We start from the raw sequence: 6,471 nt of genomic DNA on the forward strand, positions 1-6,471 counted from the left end.
GCAAAGACGAACAATACTGCATAAATCAAACAACAAACATATCAAAACCAAGCCAACCAATAAACCAAGAACAGGAATGCTCAGTTACAAACGAAGTTGATATGGAAACTAATAAAGAAATAACCCAACGGGATGAAAGCTGGAAGGTGGCGAGCTACAACAAAAAAAGGAAAAATAACAGCAAATCCAGATACAGAAAAGCAGCGATGGCTGCAAGAATTACCACTAAGAAACTCCTTCAGCTCACTTACTGAAGAAATAGATGACGACCCAGCAACCAAAAACACAACTAAATCAACACACATTACAAAACCACCACCAATATTTGTCGAGGCCCAGATAATAGACCCGCTTATAGATCGACTAAACGATATAGTTGGGAAGGAAAACTACATAATAAAACAAACAAAACTAGAACATATAAAGATACAAACAGACACCCCAGAAAGTTATAGGAAAGTGATAAAAGAATTAAAAGAAAAAAATGCTATATACCACACGTACCAGCTCAAAACGGAAAGGAGCTACAAAGTAGTTATAAGAGGTCTACATCCAAAAACTAACACAAAAAAACTAAGTGATGAATTAGGAAAAATTGGCCACTAAACAAGAGCAATAAACAACATGACAAGATACGATACGAAGCAACCACTACCATTATTCATAATAGAGCTAGAACCTAGCACCAACAACAAGGAAATTTACGAAATCAAACGAATTCTAAATACGATAGTAACAGTGGAACCACCACGACACAAAAAAAATATACCACAATGCATGCGGTGTCAACACTACGGACACACTAAAAATTATTGTAACAGAAGTCCGGCATGTGTTAAATGTGCTAAAAACCATCTAACAACACACTGTCCCTACATAGGGAAAATAAACGAAGTTAAATGTTACAACTGTAATGGAAACCACCCAGCCAGCTATAAAGGATGTAAAATCAGAAAACAACTACAACGTAAACTGTTTCCACCACTTCGCAATAGATCAGTCAATAACTACAACCACAACAAAGTATAAGGGATAATGAAGCAACATTGAAAGCACAAAATGAACCAAAAGCTATAAACAGAAACACAGATCCCCAAGAAAACAGAAGCTACGAGCGAATAACCCAAAACATTAGACAACCGACGCACGCAAACAATCAGAATCAAAACAACAACACCGAAGACACTACAGAAATCAAAGAACTACTAAACCAATCCATCAAAAACACAGAAATGCTAACAAAAATAATAAGCGAACAAAACGCAGTCCTCAGACAGCAAACGTAACAAATCACAGTTATGCTACAACTACTTACAAACATGCTAAGCAAAAAATAAAAATGGACATGCTTAAAATAGCAGCCTGGAACTCTAACAGCCTACAACAAAGGGCCCTAGAAACAAAAACATTCCTGTACAACAATAATATCGACATACTACTCGTATTAGAAACACACTTCACTACAAAAAGTTACATAAAAATACCGTAGTACACCACATATGATACCAAGCATCCCTCAGGAAAAGCACACGGAGGGACCGCAGTAGTAATAAAAAACGACATTAAACATCACTTACACAGCCAAGTTAATAAGGAACATATACAAGCAATCACCGTTACTGTACAAACTAGCAGCAACCATTTACAGTTGTCAGCAGTATATGTACCGCCGCGACACAAAATTGCATCAGAAATGTTGGATGAGTACTTTCAACACTTAGGTGACGAGTCAGGAAAAAGGTTGTAGGCGTTTGATGAATCTTCATTGGAATCGGCCATCGTCGTGTTATAACGAAGGTACGGTCTGCTAATACGAATATGGATGCTACCGACTCGACAATCAACCGCGGCGGTTGGACACTCGCCATACTAGTGCCGTTGGTCTTAGGTTCAATAACGAATCGGCGGTAAACGGGATGATAAATGTACGTGCTCACAAAAATCTAAGTCGGACTCTTTGCGAAAACGTGGAATATCCACCGAGCGTACAGACTCCAAGTAACTCGCTAATATGACCTCACGAGAGAATGACTGTCCGTAGCGATAATGCTGCAGAGGAAAACTATGATGGGGTGTGTCTGAGGACACGAGATCTTCGGATTCGTCGAGAATAGCCTTCGTTCAGAAGGTGAGGGAATTTGGCGTTGCTGCTAATTGGTCAATCTCCATATCGGTGGTTAGAAAAGGGATGCTAGCCACCCTCGAGGGAAAGTTGCTAGTGGGAGATGCCGTTCGTTGAAAAATAGGTTTCTCCTATCTTCCCGCAGCTGCGACAAAGACTGTTTGTTTGAAGGACTTTAGTCAACTGAATCCTCAGATTTATGACGGGCCCTCAGGCTAGCTGAACATGTACTCCGGAGACGCATCGACATCTGGCAATCATCTTGCTCGAAGAATAGGATCTGCGTGTGGCGAGCCACAGAATAGAAACCGTTGGAATGTTTACTGTCGCGTGCCGCTACAAATATTTCTTTTAAGGAGAGCTGTAAAATTACTCCATATCTTTGTTAGATAAAGCGTTCATCCCGTGACCGCGGTTACGTTCGGCGACTGGCTGTCGCCTCGAGCCCAAGCTCATTATCACAACTCGCGAACAATTACAATCGGATTGAATAACTACAATTGTTTAATTACAGCTATAGCAGACTCTAGATTACAATATTGCGGGATTATCCAAAATTCCAAAGGCTCCGGTGTTCTTTTCATCTCGACAAGTATATCGCAGCTGGAGACTACAACTCAAAGCACACACTATGGTGATGATGAATCACTGCACCTCGAGGTAGATCCTCGGAAAACTACATTAGAAACAATATCCTCAATATATTATCCACGGGAAGACCAACATACTGGCCTACAGACCTGAGCAAAATACCTGATCTACTTAATTTTGCATTTACAAAGGGACTAAACGCAAATAAACTAAATATAACGCCCAGCCTGGAGCTTACCTCCGATCATACACTCATAATAATTACATACAGAAACAAACCAATACTTTACAGCAATTCAGAGACACTATGCAATAAAACCACCAAATGGCAAACATTGAGAGAAATAATTGAGAGCAAGATCAACTGCAACATCCCATTGAAAACACCTGAACACATCGATCAAGCAGTAACAACACTTACAGAAACTATTCAAGAAGCAGCATGGGCAACCACTATACCTGAATCAACCAACAGACAAACAAAAACAATTCCATTGGACATCCTCGAAAAAATTAGAGAAAAAAGTAAAGCGGCAGCAAAGTGATAAAACCATAGAACAAAAGAAAACAAAAAACACGTAAACAAACTTGCAAGGGAAATAAAACACAAAATAAAAGAACACAACAACAACAAGTTCACAAAGTTCATTGAGTCACTATCTGCACACGAGAACTACAACTACTCCCTATGGAAAGCCACACAAAAAAAAAAAAAAAAAAAAAAATAAAGAAGGCAAGAAAACTGGTCCCAGAAATCAGAAAAACAGATAATACATGGGCAAGAAGCAACGAAGAGCAAGCTGAAGAATTTTCTAACCACCTTTATAACCACATAATATTTACACCACATAATATCAACAACAGCAACCCCAAATGACATACGGACGAGGATGCGCAAATCACTAGTACCTCAACTGACAAACACTACATCATACCTAAAATAACAGCACAAGAAATTAGAAACATAATCGAGAAATCAAAAAATAACAAAGCACCAGGAATCGACCTAATCAATGGTAAAACCTTGAAAAACCTTTCGCCAAAAGCGAGAAGACAAATCACAATATAACGCAATACTAAGAATTCAATACTTTCCTAAAACTTAGAAACTGGCACAGATTATAATGTTACCAAAACCAGGCAAAGACCCACGTCAAACTACATCATACAGACCAATATGATTACTTTCTGTGTTCTCTAGAATACTAGAAAAAGTAATTTACGACCGCATAAAAGCAATAATAGAGAAGGAAAAATTAATACCGGATCACCAATTCGGATTCAGAAACAAACACTCCACTATAGAGCAAATGCACAGACTGGTCAACGAAATAACACTAGGAAACAATCAATACTGTACAACCCTCTGTATGGACATAGAGAAAGCATTCGACAAAATAAATCACGAAGGCCTTCTACAATCAGGAAACAATTCCAGGAGCAAATATAGCAGATAATAAAATCCTACTTAAGCAGCAGAACCTTCGTAATAAAAATCAAGGACACATACTCCGATGTCAAAAACATCAAGGCAGGGGTTCCGCAAGAAAGCGTCTTAGGACCAATATTATACACACTATACACGGCCAACATATCAACAACTACCAATAGCAAAATACTGACCTTCGCGGGCGACACGGCGGTACTAGTCAGGCATACTAACCCTGTAACAGCAGTCACATTACTACAAGAACATATGAAAAAAATAGAAAAGTGGCTAGAAGTTAAACAAATTAAAGCAAACCCCAGTAAATTCAACCATATTACATTCACACTGCGAAAACAGATACCACCAAACATCTTTCGTAACGGCACGCACATAACACAAACAAGGCGAGTCAAATACCTAGGACTCCACATAGATTCACAACTCACATGGAAACAGCATATTAAAACAACAATAGACAAAATACAGATGGCAAGGAGACAAATGTATTGGCTAACAAGTCGAAAATCCAAACTAAGTATAGAACATAAATTAAATATATACAAAATGATCATAAAACCAATCTGGACATACGGAATAGCACTATGGGGAACAGCAGCAATGAGCCATATGACCAAAATAGAGGCAATGCAATCTAAAATAGTCAGAACAATAGCAAACGCGCCATGGTACGTTAGAAACGAGGACATTCGGAAAGACCTGGGAGTACCAACGGTCAAGGAGGAGATTAACAGAAGTGCAAGAAGGTACAGAGAAATTATAGCAATAGCAAACAAATATAAATTACAAATCAGCAAATTGTACTGTACACCTACGGCGACAAATTTAAAAATTGAAAAAGCTGAGATAAATAGAAAGGACATTGGACACAAGAATTTAATTTATGCATTGCTGTATATTAGTACAAGTACTAGACCCGATATAATTTATAGAGTGAATTATCTTAAGTAGATTTCAAGATTGTTATAGCGAGACACATTTTAAATATACTTTGCGTATATTGGAATATTTGTACCGGACTAGAGATTTAAGGTTGCATTATAAAGTGAACGGAAAGTGCGAAACGATAGATTGTTATGTGCTGTTCCTGCATGAGGATAACTCTGGAGTGATAAGTATAGCAAAGTACGGAAATTTCACAAAAAATTCTAAACACATTGAAGTTCATTACTGTAGGAATGTTTATTATAAATTAACAGAAAAGACAGTATGATAAACACAATATTGTAACACTCTTGCAAAATTGAATATAATGTCGCACTTCACGAATTCGCTTAACACTATTTCTACGTCACAGCAACACGATGAACTTCTCTCGATCACGATTAATTCAACTCTCACAGCATTACCATCACTGTAACAAACCCTGGCAACGCTCACAACACTCCTTGACAACATTAACATATCTTAACAACGTTTATAAACAATCAGCCACGTCTTTCGCTAACGTCACACCATCCCACAACTTCGGCCATTCTGACAAACACATCTGCCCTCAGATGTACCCAATAATACTAATTACACTTGTACTCCTGATTTCTTGCTATTCTGCAACGATTAACAACCTCAATGGATAACGATTATCCTTCGTTGTCTTCAAAATCGTCTCCTACTTCTTGAGCTTTGCAAACTCGATCACCCAAACCGCTTCGGCCTTCTTGTACTAATAACTCTTCTACTAAAGGTACCTGGTCTATGTTCGATTTTATAATCTAATTTTTCAATCTTTCTTTTAATACTTTCTATCGTTTCTGCAGCTTTTTGCAACTGCTCCTTCAAAGTATTTGTACTTTGTTCAAATTGCTTTTTCATATCTTCTATCAACGTATTCTTTTTCTCCAAATCTTTCGTCGCACGTTCTATTTCTGTCCGCAAACTTTTCTCTGATTCTTTATGAACCGCGCTTTTTTGCTGATTTTCTTTAAATTTTGATTGCAATTCAGATTTTTGATTTATACATTGCTCCATAATTATTCTTTTCTCTTGCACCTTATCCTCAAGATTATTTCTACTTCCTTCCCAATTTTTATTGCGACTCTGTAAGTCTTCGATTTGCTGCGTTTCTTGAGCAGTAGCATTTGAGACTTCATTGCGTAGACGTGTCATTTCTTCTTCTGTTTCGAATGATTTTATGCTAACACGTTCTAGCTGACCGACACGTTCTCTTTCTTCCAGCAACAGCTTTTCGATATCCTTGATCTTATTTTCATTTACAGTATTTATCACAAATTGCTCTCTTCTTTCTTTCTGAATATCATCCTTGTTAACTGATTCTTCCTCGAAACGAAACTGGAGATCTTCACACTTCCTC

This window comes from Bombus huntii, chromosome 2, assembly GCF_024542735.1.
Source record: "Bombus huntii isolate Logan2020A chromosome 2, iyBomHunt1.1, whole genome shotgun sequence".
NCBI classification, from domain to species: Eukaryota; Metazoa; Arthropoda; class Insecta; order Hymenoptera; family Apidae; genus Bombus; species Bombus huntii.